The sequence below is a fragment of the Myxocyprinus asiaticus genome, chromosome 6, assembly GCF_019703515.2.
Source record: "Myxocyprinus asiaticus isolate MX2 ecotype Aquarium Trade chromosome 6, UBuf_Myxa_2, whole genome shotgun sequence".
Classification (NCBI taxonomy): Eukaryota; Metazoa; Chordata; class Actinopteri; order Cypriniformes; family Catostomidae; genus Myxocyprinus; species Myxocyprinus asiaticus.
In genome coordinates this window covers 31,267,631-31,283,667 of record NC_059349.1, presented here as the reverse complement: position 1 = coordinate 31,283,667, position 16,037 = coordinate 31,267,631, and the positions used below count along the sequence as shown (strand labels likewise).

Below are 16,037 nucleotides of genomic sequence, written 5' to 3'. Positions count from 1 at the left end.
TTGTTTATTAAATTATTATTTAAGTTGTCAAGCCGGTTCTCGCCTCCTCCTTTCCACTGAACCCCCTTACAATGTCCTGTTCATATTTAACCCCAACTTAATATACATATAAACTATATATATATATTATATATATATAGCATTTTTTTAAATCTGGCTTGGGAATTGCCACGGAATGAAAAAATGAAGATGAAAATCGGATATGCTAATATTGCTAATATAAAGACCAAAGAAAACTGTGATCATCAAGGCACTTCACAGGGACTTTAACTGTCTTGAAAATCATGTCCCAAGTCATGTCCCAATTTAAAGAAATCGTAATGGTCCTAAATATAGGCTTAATTTTCTATATATAAACATATAATTTTTATTCATAACCTAACCAGCCAACCTTGACCTCTGGATAATATGTGTTCAGCTACTACCAGGAATGGTGCATATCGAAAAGGCTTAGTCTTAAAAACAATGACTGTTAGTACAATTCTGATACAAAACAGCATCATCAGTCTCTCAAAACTGAATCACACAGGACAGGAAGAACTGCCTTTCATTATGAGCAGAAGTTTCACCTCAAATAAGACCAGTTGGGTTGTTATTCAGATCTGATACCACCCACAATGATTTCATGGTGACATGTTCACATAACTGTATACATTGGACAGTATGCATGAATCCATTATACATCAGCACATGAAAACGAGGAAATGCAGAGGAAAAGAAGAGATAGGGGTGGAGAAATGTCAGAAAGCTGAGCTGCAGGCTGCAACCTCCAGTCCGCCTGGGATACGTCAGAGTGTGTGTTTGAGTGTGCAAGTGTGTATATGTGTCTGCGTGTGTTTGGGAGAAAAGGAGCACATTCCCACCCACTCAATCCTATGATTCAACTGATTCTGCACCAGGCGTGGGCTTGAGAGAGCGAAAAAGAGTGACAGAGAAAGAGCTCTCTTTCAGAGAAAGCGAGAGAGAAGAGACATGGTGGGGGAAAGAAGAGAGAAGAATCAAGCAAAAGGGACACAATGAGAGAGACCATTTCTCTATCCACTCAATGCCACTATACAGTGTTGTTTTCAGCTGGTTTTGAGGCAGGGCTTTGAGCAGGGGACGGGAATAAGGGTAGATAGAAAGGTGGGGTGGGAAGTGTTTTAGCTTATGGATACAGCTCACTGGAAAATTAGAAAGAGGAACAGCTCCACGAGAAGAAACATCCAGATATCCACTGTAGACATCCAGATATGTTCAGAGCACATCTTAAAGGGATAGTACACCTCCATCCATCTTCTATAGCCACTTGTTCTACGCAGGGTCATGGGTAGTGCTGGAGCCTATCCCAGCTGTCACAGGCTGAAGGCAGTGAAACACCCTGGACAGGTGGCACATTCACATTCACACTCTCACTCACAGGCAATTTAGGGTCTCCAATTAACTTAACCTGCATGTATTTTTGGACTGTGGGGGAAACCAGAGCACCCAGAGGAAACCCACACAAACTCCACAAAGAAAGGCCCAGTTGAGCCAGGACTCAAACCCAGGACGTACTTGCTGTGAGGCAACAGTGCTACCCACTGATCCAAGGGATAGTACACCTGGAAATTAAAATTCTGCCATTATTTACTCACCTTCATGTTGTTCCAAACTTGAATGCTATTATTTTTTCATAGAACAAGCACACAAAAATATATACAGTACTGTGCAAAATTCTTAGGCACATAAGATGTTTCACAAAAGCATTTGTCTTGAGATGGTTACTTATATCTTCCTCTTTAGTGTGTCAATAGGAAATATAAATGTTAGACTCCCAAACATTACTTTTGCAAATAGAAATGATTAGAATAGAAGAACAGGGAGCCCTGCAACAGATGTCATGTTGAAAACTAAGATGAAAACTATTTATTTTTGAAGACATCCTCACTATGCAACATTTTTCACAAGTGCCTAAAACATTTGCACAGTACTGTATATATTTTTTTAGAAAATCTTCAAAGATCTTTTCCATATAACAATTCATAGTGACCATGGGCAGCCAAGTTCCAAAAAAGACAACCTGGTGTCATAGAATTACATCATATACATAATTTTTTTGATGAGCTACAACAACGACTTTTATTAATTTTCACACAAATCATGAATAAAACTGCAGATTATCAGTTTATAAACACTTACTTATATAACACTTACATAACCAACTATATTTACAAGCGTGTTCATGTGTGATCAAGTTGTGCAGTAGCTCAACAGATAGAGTGTTGCATTGGTAACACCAAAGACTTGGATATGAGTCCTGACGAGCACACGTCAACATGTGAGACAGAATTGTCATAGAAGGCCACAAAATGGCATGGCTGCTTCAGCAATTGCATTTTTCATCTTATATTTGCTTTTATCACACTTTTGGTTAGGTTAAGGTTTAAGATTTAGGGTAGGCAGGTAGGTTTTGTTGATTTAAAAGTCGTCATTTTTATTTGTATATAACTTTTCACAACACACATTATTTCAAAGCAGCTTTACAGTAAATAATGCAATAACAGAAAATGAGGCTGTAATGTCTGTAATGTCATCATTGTGTGGTTTGATGAAAATATGATTGTAGATTATGCCGAAACAGCATGAATATAATGCCAATATTTGTTAACTACCTGTAGTACAAGTCATGGGTTAAATTGGTTAACTAAGTAAATGTTGGTGGCCAATGTTTAAACAAATTGATTTTGTATGAACTGTAAGATTAATGACTATAAGTCTTTGAAGTCCATCCAGAATTTAAAACTCGATAGAACATTAACCTTAAAAACCTCATCTGTGTTGGAGAACATTTAAATCATTTTTAGTGCTACACAGTGGACATTTCACCTCTGAACTGCCTCGATAATTGTAATGTACCATGTAATGTAATTTGCAAAAATGTCGTCAAAGTCACATTATTTAAAAAAAAAAAGCACAATAAAGTATTCAAATTCTTCAAAACATACAATAGCTTTGTGTGAGGAACAGAGTGAAATTTAAATAATTATTGATTATCTTCACATCCACTACAGCTCTTAAATAAAATATGGTGCCTCGGGCGTAGGTTTGACGTCATGATATTTGGTTAGGAAAAACACCAGGATAATAATGTTTGATGGTATTGATGTCCCATATTTCTTAGCCTATGAACTGTTGTTGTATAGAAAATGGTCTATGAGAACATTCCTAATAAATACTTTGTGTTCCACAGAACATACTGTATATTAGCATACAAGGGTGGAACAACACAAGGGTGAGCATATAATAACAGCATTGTAATTTGTGTGAATTATTCCTTTAATTTAAAATGTGGTCACAATTGATTCACACCTAGACCTAATACGTACATTGTGGAGCTTTATTAGGTAAGAAGACACCTGTGAACCTGACTGACTCGGTTATGAAGTCTAGGCTTGTGACACTAAAATCAATGCCGTTAAACAGACTTTTTAGAGCAAGTACAAGTATGAATCTGGGTTGAGAAAAAGAGACAACTGATGACAAGAACATGTGAAATGGGTACAGATGGGTACAGATGGCAAGTCTCTTTCTGACAGACTATGAGTGTATAACATCAGTCCCAGTCAGGTGGTGCCACTCACTGTCAGTCAGGTGTCCCCATAGATCACTGTAAAGTCATTACTCTTCAAATTTTTTGTCTGTCATTTCAAACGCCAAAAATCAGACTCATAATTCAAAGACAACATTTCAGCTGCCTATGCTGAAATGGCTGATTGAAACTCAGGTTACTGTATATAGGGAGGATGGACTGTGCATTCTTGCTACTGTACTTCAGCATAGAAACTGTCTTGCCAGTATGCAACGAATTACAACTACTCTCGTTACAGTACTTGAGTACATTTTTCAAATGTTTCTACTTTAAGTATAAATAAATAATAGTACTTTTACTTGAGTTGATTAAAAATGAAGTATTCAACTTCGCTACAGTTATATTTCACCACAATTACAAAGTACAAAAAATACATAATATTTCAGAATTGTTGGGAAGTAGAAAGTTATAAGAACTAAATCTGTTAATAAACTAAAACGTGCTGTGCGCAGCATGATGGAAGCCCGAAATAGGAATATGTTTCAGTCACAATGCACATTATGTAGTTTAGAGACAATTAAGAGACATTTAGAATGTTACAAATGGCTATTTCTATTTAAATTTCTATATAAAATTTTCTGTTTGTCCAAGAATCCTCTTGCAGCAATGCAGGTCTTTGGCATTTAGAAGCTGTTAGTTTAGGACCTGTGAGGAGTATGTTTCTCAAACTAGAGACTGTGATTTACTTGTCTGTTTGTTGTGCATCTGGGCCATCCACTTCCCTCTCTATCCTGGTTAGAGATTCTTTTTTTTAAAACAGTAATGCATGGAATAGCATTCATCTCTCTAAAACAATAGACTTTAGGTGTGTGGCGAGGATGTGGTTGAGTGTCCGTCCAGGGAGAGGGGAAGCAGTATTCATCCCTGGGTGATAATTAGCTCTAACAGCTGTTTCTTGTTGCAGTAATTCGGGAAGAGTGACAAGAGGAGCCCATGCCAGAGCCCAGGGAGAGAGAGTGCTATACAGCTGAAACAGCATGAGTGTGTTCGAGTGTGTTTAAAAAACTATACAGACAATATTGTGAGTGAATAAAGTGTGACGTTACCTGAACCCCGCTTCCTCATTTCTGCAACGTCCAGACTTTTTACAGTAGTGCTGAAACCCAGGGATGAATCCTTTACTCTTCCCCTCTCCCTGGACGGACACTCAACCACATCCTCGCCACAAGGAGAAAATAGAATTTCAGGAGAAATGTGTTTCTTTTTGCCTATTTTTAAAACCAAAATTTGACTTGCAAGTGTAAAGCAACTAGTAAGAACTCAATACCTCAACAAATGGGGGGAAAACACTGTATTGTGATTTACGCATGGTAGCGCAACCAATTTCAATTGTTCTAATAATAAGAACATTTTCTTGAGTACCAAATTAGCACTTTAGAATGTTTTTGTAAGGAATAGGTGACACAGTATATGTTTGCCATCACGGGTAAAGAAAAAAATGGAATAAATACCACTTAAAACAATTATTTCAAACCGTAATAATAATTTGCAGTTAATGATTTTGCCAGTATTTTTGATCAATTTAATGCATCCTTGGTGAAATGAAGCATCAATATCTTTCAAGAACAAAAATGTCTTTGTGTTCTAAAAATGGAAGCATATATACTATACTGTATATAATATAATTTTCATAAAGTAACTTGTAATGTTATTACTTAGTAGATTTTTGGCAAACTACCTATTTACTCTTACTTTAGTCATAATATTTCTCAGTACTTCTACTTGTACTCCAGTGAATTATTCCTTCAGTAGCAGTACTTTTACTTAAGTAAAAAAATCAGTACTCTTTCTACCACTGATATGCAGCTGGCATTAGCCACTTGCAATCCTCATTAAATGTTTTCTTTAGGCCACAACTGTTTCATTAATGTGATTCTCTATCTTTCACATGCACACACAAATAAAAAATAAAGAAAAAGAAACAAGCAAACAAATATCAAACGGGCACCCTCTTCGCATTTTCCAGATGCAAATGTCCTCCATTAATGTTCAATGCCTTGAGTTAGATGACTTTGGGGAATATAAAAGATCATGCAATTTGCATAAACAGACGTAAATTGCACTGTACATCTATCAAGTCCCCTGGGAAATCTAACATAAGAGCTGATGGAATGACCAAAGACACACATTTTCTCTGAAGAGTTTCTTATTTTCATTTCTACTTCATTTTACTTGATTTTCCTGTTTTCATTTTTCAGACAGTTCAAAACCGTGCTTTCTGAGTCTGTTTATGTGGTTACTTCTACCTCTTTGACAACCACATTACATTGTGTATTATTTAAAGAGGCACAGGTCAGCAAAGCAGTTCATACAAAGCTACAGTTGTGGTCTGACAGCCTACCGTGGACAGCTCCTACACTTCAGCCTAAGTCAGTCCCAAGACTCCAACTTCAGCACCATGGCTAACTCCCCTTATTTTTGCTCACTGCTGTAATAGCAGAAAGGTTGCACAAACATGGACCGTCCAGAAATGTGTGGCTGCAAACCGCCTTAAAGATCACAGCCAAACAGAATGCTGCTTCTCTAGTGCAAACACCAAGGAGGTTTATAATGCCTTGAGAAAGCAAACTGTTAGCATTCCAATTAATCTCATTGGCAGTTGCTCAGCTGGCGCAGGACCAGGTATTTCCTATTGAAACAAGAACAGGAATCCTAGTTTATCCCTAGTATAACTAGTATATAGTGATGACCTTTTTGCTTGTATATTGCTTAGATGACCTCTATGCAAACTCTATTCTGATTTCATAGGGTCTTTAAGAATTCACTAAGTTTGGTGCCCTTGCCTCACATGTGAGCACTGAATCTGTGAGTACTAGCTTAACTCGCACGTGTGTTTGTAGGTAAGAGGTAATAGTGGGGAAAGGAAGCCTCTGCTGTCAGACTGTTTGTCACTTGGTTTTCGTAAAGTGCTCAATCGTCTTTTGTCCGAGGCGTTATTTCTAGTGCAGAGTAATGTCTCAAAAATGTCTTGGTTCAGCAATTGGACCAAGTTTCAGAAGAGTTTTGGTTCAGAAGATGAAATATGTATAAAGCTGAAGTGTGTAACTTTTTTAGTGTTAAAATACTTTCTCCTATCCAACCTTAACAGACAACTCTAAGTAAGCCATTCATAGATTAATTTTTACGAAAACTGTGAACACTGTGTCGATTAAAAAATTCCTTTGTCTTGAGTGACCCGTCCAGCACAACACAACAACACTGACCCTGTTTTGACCAGGTATTAAGATGGGTTTTGTGTAATCCGATTACATGTGGTCAGCGCTAAATACAGGTCTAAATGGGGTCTAAAACTTTTTGTGATCGGATCACAAAAACCACATAAGAATGTGGTTAAAAATGCATGTGACCACATCACATCTGAGGTGTAAATACTAATCCATCCTGTATGCATCCTGATAGCAGTATAGTGCCACCCCTCACCTGTCAATCAATCGCTACACTAAAACAAGCGTTTTAAGTTCGCCAGTTATGAGCAGCTTTAAAAGGAAATAACCGTCCGATCGGAAAATTTAAAAAAGCGAATATATACACAGGGGGCCTGTGTAGCTCAGTGAGTAAAGACACTGGCTACCACCCCTGGAGTCGCGAGCTCAAATCCAGGGTGCTTAGTGACTCCAGCCAGGTCTCCAGTGCAACCAAACTGGCCCGGTTGCTAGGGAGGGTAGAGTCACTTGGGGTAACCTCCTCGTGGTCACAATAATGTGGTTCACTCTTGGTGGGGCGCGTGGTGAGTTGTGCATGGATGCGGCAGAGAATAGTGTGAAGCCTCCACACGCGCTATGTCTCCACACTAATGCGCTCAACAAGCCACGTGATAGACGTGGAGGCAACTGAGATTCGTCCTCCGCCACCCAGATTAAGGCGAGTCACTACGCCACCAACTAATACATACACAATCACGAGAGCTTCACGGATCTTCTTTAGTGTGTCTGATATCAAGACAGATGACAAGCACGAACACCTGAAGCTTCTTTAATACAGATAATCCACTAAAATAACGGATACATCTGCTTGACATGTTGCGTTTGTGCTTTCGTGCTTTCTTTGTCTTTTCTGACTTTGTTGCGCTTTAATATCATGCACTAACACACTGACATATTGATTTATGTATGTTGTCATGAAACAGAGACACTGCCCTCCAAATCTGAACACAAGTGGTCACAGGAGATGCATTTAAGTGACCAGATGTAAACAGCAATGTGTCTCACCTAACCACATGTGATCGGATCACTGGAGACGCATTGTAATATCAGGTGAAAATGAGGTCATTGACTCAACCAGTGGCGTGAGTTGGGGACAGGAATTCGGAAGGCTGTTCGAAAACAATGTTTATTTTTGCAAATCCATTTGGTGGTGCAGAAATGACACACTTCAGCTTTAATATATGGGTGAACACATTAGTAACTAGGGCTGGGCGATATATAAGTATTCACAATCATTTTGCTGACCTTTACATCTATACATGTATCACATTGTTTTAGTAAATATATATTTAGGTAATTTCTTCCATGGAACACACACACACACACAAAAAAAAAGTTAGCCAAAATGTTCTGCCTCAGTCACTATTTACTTGTATTATTTGGAAAAAGATGCAATGAAAGTGAATGGTGATGAGGCTAACATTCTGCCTATCATTTCCTTTTGTATTCCTCAGAAAAAAGAATGTCATAAAGATTTGGATCAACACAAGGGAGAGTCAATGATAGGGATGATCCGATTAGAATTTTTACAGCCGATATGATTGCCGATTTTTTTTTTGTCATCTGAATGGCCGATACCAACCATTTAACCTTTTATCAGGAGCTCTGTCATAAATGGTTATATATAAGGTTTCTGCTCACTGTCACTGTCAACTGGATTATTCTATTGATAATACCATAGCTGTAAAGTTTTAACAGGCCTTAAAAACAAGTAGGCTTACACTAAACATTCTCTATATTAGTCGAACTGATAATCGATGGGTGCGATTAAACTTAAAGGAATATTCCAGGTTCAATACAAGTTAAGCTCAATCGACAGCATTTGTGGCATAATATTGAATACCACTAAAATGTATTTTGACTTGACGTTTCTTTTCTTTAAAAAAGCCAAAATCTGAGTTCCTGTGAGGCACTTGCAATGAAAGTGACTGGGGCCAATCCGTAAACGTTAACATACTCACTATAATATATTTGTTAACATGATTTTAGTGCGATCAAATCGGTTACAAACCTTTTCTGTGTAAAGTTATTGCTAATTTTACAACTTCGTTGTCATGACGATGTAATGCCAACAAACCCTGAAACCCTAAATGACTGAAAAAATGACCATTTAAACAACTTTACAGCTCAAATAATACATGAGTTTAATCAGAATAATTAATGTAAGTGCTTTTATAAAATTATAAGCTTCACATTTCTGCCTTTTAAACCCTCCAAAAATTGGCCAAATTCACTTCCATTGTAAGTGCCTCACTGTGATTTCGATTTTTGCTTTTTTTTTTTTTTTTTTTAAAGAAAAGGTGGGACGAGTCTAAATAATTTTTTGAGGTAATCAATATTATGCTGAACCCAGAATATTCCTTTAATGTGACAGATATGTTTATTTATTTATTGTCACTATTTACAGTAATTTTATTCTTCGTTATTTTATTATTTATATTGTATTTATATTTGCATCATATTTACTGCATCATAGTATCAAATTATTTTATTCCTAACTACATTCCCTGCCTTTTCATTGTGTTGGATGTTGGTAATATTTGTTCCACTTTAATATGGTTCCCGCTGGAGCATTAATGAGTGGAACACACACACTCTTGTGTGATGGAAGAGATGAGAAGAGAGCAGAGAATGACTGTATGTTTGCAGACTGAACAGATGCAGCTGTTATTGCAGTTTACTTTGGAGTTAATTAATAAAGATGTTTGAATTATACCTCATCTTGTAGCATTACTATTATGAGACCTATGCAGCTGCTTATAAAGACTGCTTTTCCTTTGTCGTGTCTCGTGTGAAACGTCATGGTTACTTGTGTAACCTCCGTTCCCTGATGGAGGGAACGATACCAGTCTAGGGGAACACCAGCCCGGGGGTTGCCCTTGGCGATGAGTAGATGGGGTGTGGGATCTTGAGCCACGCTGGGGCAGGATATGCTGGATAGCCTCCGTCTACTGCTCCACCGTGGAGAACTGCTGGGCAAAGTCCTTGATGGTGTCGCCGAATTGGCCAGCCTGGGAGATGGGGGCAGCAAGGAATCATGTCCTGTTGGCCTCACCCATCTCGACCAGGTTGAGCCAAAGGTGGCGCTCCTGGACCACTAATGTGGACATCGTCCGCCCGAGAAACCGCACCGTGACCATCGCTCGGAGAGCTCATCGCTTTCGCGGGCTCCGAATAAGAGGTCGAACTCACCATGAGACGAGCCGGCGGACTCATCCGGAAGCCCGATCGGGGCAGACGAGCATGCTGGGGAATGGGAGGTCCGCGGGGGGATACCTGGTGGAGGCGGTCCCATTGGGGTCCCCAAATCGCCCCAGTGCTAGCCGCGCTGGCCTCATACCCCTGGGTAAAAGGACCGAGGCAGGGAGCCTCTGGGGTGGCTTGCTTTCCTTACAAGGCGAGCCGCGACCGCATCGCTGCCATGGACAGGTCCTCGCAATGAGAACATGACCATCCACGAATGCTGTCTCCGCGTGAGCAGTGCCCAGGCATGAAAGACAGCGACCGTGATCGTCAGAAGGCGAGAGATAACGAGCGCAACTAGGAATAACACACAATCGGAAAGGTATCTTTAAAAAGACGCGTCTTTAAAAAGATGCTCCGAGTGTGCCGCTCTTTTAGAGAAATATACTCTTATTTCTGCCGAAGCGCCCAGGGGCATTCTCTGCATTGCACCAGTGCAGAGGGGGGAGAAGCCGCTGAAATGCACCGTCAGATCCAGCAGAGGTGAATGAACAGTCGTGGGAATTCAGCTCAGTGAGCATGACAGTTCGGCTCCGAAGAGAAAATCTGAATGAGTGGTTGCATACAAGCTCCTTTTATACCCGTATGTCCGGGGGAGTGGCATGCAAATACCACTCGCCAATTTTCATTGGCCTTTTATCAAAGACCAGAGGTGTCTCGGGCTCCCAAGAGTGACCCCTAGTGTCACTACATCGACACAACGTCGAGTGAGTGACAGATAGGGAACACCATATACTGTACACATGTTTTTATATTCGCCATACCTCTCACACTGCATCGCTCTTAACTGTTGAATCATGTTAATGGTCTTACATCATTCTGCCAGCATTCTCCACACAGCTGTGATGACATGACAGTGTTGCTGACGTCTTCAAAGAGCCAAATTAGAGACCACCGATTTCGGCCGATACCAATAGAGCTGTTCAGCCGTGACGTCAATTTGTAGGCGAAACCGGAAGTCTAATTCGCCATGGGTTCCCTCTGGATTTTCCTATGGGTTTTTATAATGGTTTTTTGAACTTATGAGTAAAATAAGGTCTGCGGTAAACATTACTTGACCATACGTTGACGTTTTGTTCTACAACATAAATTATACACTTTCATACCTCAAACATGAATTTTGAAGCCGCCGTGATTTAACAAAAAAAAAAGTATTTAATTCAATACAGCTTCAAAATTCCTCAGAAATGAGGTATGATGGTGTAATTTATGTTGTAGAACAAAACATCCAAGTATCGTTAAGTAATGTTTACGCCTTGAAAATAGATGAGAGTATGCGGCTGCAGTCAGGGGAGGAGTGAAATAAGTGCTGTCAAGTTGGACAGTTCTCACTTCTTATAGTGGATCAGCCGCTATGAGATCGAAAGCAGATATCAAGTGATTCATGTGCTTTGTTGCTAATAAAGTGGATGTAATTTAAATTCTGTTGCTTTTAAATGAAAAATGGTTTAGATGAACAAGTCATCCAATGTACCTTTAATTTATTTCTTCCAAAAGCCATGTCCATTTTTAGTTGAATAAAAACACATATTTTAAATGTATTAGAAATATGATAACAATCACATATCCCATACAGAGATTGCACTGTCAGAGTGTTGGGAATATTCAAAAATAATTTATACACATAAAAATATGATATCAGAGTTAAGAAATCAACATTTTAGAAAAGAACGAAACATTATGGTTGTTTAAGCCAATGAGCATTAAGCTGTGTCCTCATAGTGCTTGCAGTTTGCGCAGCTGGGAGCGCCTGCCTTGCTTTCGCAAGATTATTTTTGACATATGTCGGCATGACATCACAGCAAGTCAGACTTCTAAATAGCATGCACCTGCCGGTGATCACCGGTAATCGGTTCTGCACAGAACTTGCTCATCTCCAACGAGCCTATTTTTTGAGACATTACAAAGTGGAGAAGCTTCTTTGCTGCTTGACAGATGTAAGTTGTTTCCTCTCTAGCAGCTTCTTCAAAAGTCATACTTAAATAGTATAGCCTTTGGACAATGTATCTTCAAACAGCACTTGCCCATTTGATAAGTCACTCCTGTAAGATTCGAAAACACACTATTTGATTGATTTTGATAAACTAAAGTTCTTTTAAGTTTCACCTCCACTATACTTCCACTGTAATTTAGTTCAAAAACTAGCAAAAAAAACCTTCTTCGAACCTTCTTCTAAAAAATTTATTTTCATGCATTTACCAGATAAACCGATTTTAACTAGAGAGCAGAAAAGGGGGGATGAAAGGAAATATGGAGATATTAAAATGAAATTTTAATGAGCAGAGCTCTCGCCATGGGCAACACAGAGCCACCATTCTGAGAAAGTGCATCTCGCACCACGTGTTTCACCTTCTGCTGTGACACACTCGCTGGTGCCAAAATATGCCTCTTTTCATTCTCGCTCACAAAAGATGGGCAACTGCACACATGAACAGCAAAACATGGCCTATGTTTTAGAACAGCCCGGCAACCTCAGGCACTGCTATCACCGAATTGAGGGATCCTTTATTTATGAAGACCCCTCATTTAATCTTTAATGAGAGTTTCTTTCTCATCTCTCTAAAATCTACATGGTTTGTGGAGAGAAACTGTCTAAAGAAATGGGATAACAATCCCGTATTGTTGAAACAAAATGAGGATGAGTAAATAAGGACAGAATTGTCATTTTTTGGGTGAACTATTCCTTTAAAGACCCAAAAATGAAAATTCACCCTCCTGCCATCCCAGATGTGTATGACTTTCTTTCTTCTGCAGAACACATACAAAGGTTTTTAGAAGAAACCTTTGAAGAAACTATCCAAAAACCACATAAAGGCAGCATAAAAGTAATCCATATGACTCCAGTGTTAAATCCATGTCTTCAGAAGCAATATGATAAGTGTGGGTGAGAAACAGATCAAAATTTAAGTAATTTTTTACTATAAATCTCCAATTTCACTTTGAAATTCTTTCACATTTTGAAAGTGAAAGTGAAGATTTATGGTAAAAAAAAAAGGACTTAAGTATTGATATGTGTGCCTTTAACTTGCCATTTAAAAAAAACAAAAGAAAAAAACATCTTTAGTGAACTAAATCACAGTGTTCTCTGTTTTTCGTCTAACTATGTGGTTAATTTGTCCAGTAAATCCTTCATTTCATCATGACCTTAACAAAATAATACTGATTTAGCATAATTTCAAATGAAGAAGTGAAAAAAAAAAAAAAAAAAAAAAAAAAAAAAAAAAATATATATATATATATATATATATATATATATATTAAAAATGTGGCATCATGTCTTACTCAGTTCATGACTGTCACTTAACAGTCAGTGGACGTCATTTTAATTTAGTCATCGAGTACTGCTCTTCGGATTGACTTAGACTCAGGTGCCTGTTGTGGACTGATTGATGTTTCCTTTTAGATGTCATGGTTAGTCTAAATTGCTCCTGCCATTATGTGTCAAGGCAACATGGGATTATAACATCTATTAAAATATATAGTTGATCTAGACAATAGATGGTTGTAAATTTAACAATCTCTAGTTTCAAGAGTCCTTTCTAAACAGAGTACACGTGTTAGAAAAAAAAAAAAAAAGCAGTAGAAAGAATTTATATGCTCTGTATTTTAAAAGAATTGTTCTTTCTACAAATTATTTTTTTTGACATTATTTAGTCACATTCATGATGTTCCAAACCCCTATGACTTTCTTTCTTCTGTCGAACACAAACGTTTTTTTTTTTTTTTTATAATATCCTGGACACTCTTTACCATATAGTAAAAATGAATGATGACTGGGGTTGCCAAGATCCTAAAAGACAAAAGAAAAGCACTTTAAACTAAAACTGTGACTTCAATTTCATTCTGTTCCTCACACAAATCTATCATATGACTTCAGAAGACTTGGAATACAGCAAATAAGTCCTATCGGCTACTTAAATGGGTACTTTTATGGTGTTTTTTATTTATTTATTTTTTTTTGCCGTTTGACAGCCTCAGTTTTCATTCACTTTCATTATATGGAAAAGAGTGGCCAGTATACTCTTCAAAAATCCCCCTTTTGAAGGAAGAAAATCATACAGATTTGGAATGACATGATGGCAGAATCATGTGGACGTTTATGCTGCCTTTATGTGATTTTTGGAGTTTCAAAGGTCTGGTCACAATTCACTTGCATTGTATGGACCTACAGAGCGGAAATATTCTTCTAAAAACCTTTGTGTTCTGCAGAAGAAAGAATTTATGGATAAAATAACTTCTATTCTCATGGAATAAATAATAATAATAATAATAATAATAATAATAATATAATAATAATAATAAAAATATTAAACATTTTACAAGGGCCAAATCGAATACCAAAAGTATTAAACATCAAATCAAAGCTTATCAAAAACTGCAAACCCACTATGCACTGAAATGGTTGTTTTGCTTGTGGTATGGCAGCTTTAAATTTAACAATTGAGCAGCACATGAGGGTGATTAAATTAGGCCCTGTGCTGCCTCCATTTTACACAAGTTCCAGTGTAACAAACAGTTGTATCCTAATGAAACCAGCCAGGCTCCGGCACTCCAGAAGCCCTTATCGGAGTGTGTCAGATTAGCCCTTAACAGAGTACTTTCAGATAACTTAACAGCCATGACTCTCATCCAGTGAACCTGCACATACTCTGCCGATTCACAGGAGTCATGACCACTGGAGAATGCCAAGGGTGGACCATGGTTCCTAACAGAACTTGTTATTCGACTAATAACACACGTGAGGGTACAAACCTAAAGCTACATCCAGGTGAGAGTGGAGGACATTCCTGAAGACTTTTTGAAGTGTTTAACGTGTTTAGGAACACAGGGTTCCCATAGTCATAAAAAACCTGGAAATATCAAAGAATTTTAAAATAGCAAATTCCAGGCCTGGAAAAGTAATGGAAATAAGTAAAATCTTAAGTTTCAGAAATGTTATGGAAATTTCTATAGTACATAAATATAACTGTTTTTGTCTAGTTTTGCTCTGCTGAAAAATATCTAATGAGCAAGATTTGCTTTTAAAACTAAAACTGTGGATTAAAACTTTGCATTCACATCCTTTGAGGGTCTTATTGGAGACATTTGTATACTAGGAAATATAACTGTTTAAATCTAATTTAAAAAAAATTGGTACCTGACAAACAAATGGAAACCCACCTGACCAATTGTTATAAAATTATTTCTAAAACAATCCTTATCTAGTAATCATGAAAGACTGAAAAGATCATAAAAAAGTCAAGGAAATCAATGGACAAAAGCATGGGAACCCTATAGTAGAATATCTACCAAAACCAGAGATTTATAATTTCACCTGTCCAAATGTATTAAACAGACTGTGTTTTCCATGACGAGATGAGTGTATGTGAGCGTAGGTGTTTGTATTGCCCCATCTGTCTGTGGTTTCTCATGGACAACTTTGTGTCATTACAAGGCAACACCAAGCACACATCGTCCAACAGAGAGCTGTATATTAAAAATGTCGAATCGAATCATTATTACGCACATTACAGTAAGGTCAAGAATGAGGTTAATCCGAATCATACCAAACAAACAGCATCAGTAAACCAAGTGGATTTCCACAAAACTCATAATAAAACACAACATTTGGGGAACACATGAAATCTTACTCACGCTTAACAGTTCCTCATTTTAGGCAGATATAATCCAGGGCACAAAGAATCCTTTTGTTACAAAATTCCACCCCAATCTGGTGAAGATAAAGAGAAACAGAAATGAGGTTATTGAATTTAGAAAGCACGCCAACAGGGATGTTTCACATAGCCAGAAAAAATACTCCTACCTAATTTAAATCAGGAAAGAATAAGATGGGAGAGGCTTTATGGTTTTTATTATGGTACATGAGTGTTTATTATCTCAGATAAAGATGGAGACAGAGGAAGAGAGAAAGGGTTGAAGGCATAGACAGTGGAGCTTTGAGACATCAAACACATGGGGTGAGAGAAAATGAGCAGAGAATT

At 37.9% G+C, this 16,037-nt stretch overlaps 1 protein-coding gene across 2 annotated transcripts in view; it reads right to left on the bottom strand.

The window, feature by feature from the left end:
• The window catches only part of LOC127442353 (disks large-associated protein 1-like), a 124,022-nt gene extending 108,254 nt beyond the window's left edge, over positions 1-15,768 (bottom strand). For both annotated transcript variants that reach the window (XM_051700311.1, XM_051700312.1), the window contains exon 1: positions 15,691-15,768. The gene's annotated coding sequence lies outside the window, so the exon portion shown is untranslated. The remainder of the gene's footprint in view (positions 1-15,690) is intronic.
• Between the last annotated feature and the right edge of the window lie 269 nt (positions 15,769-16,037).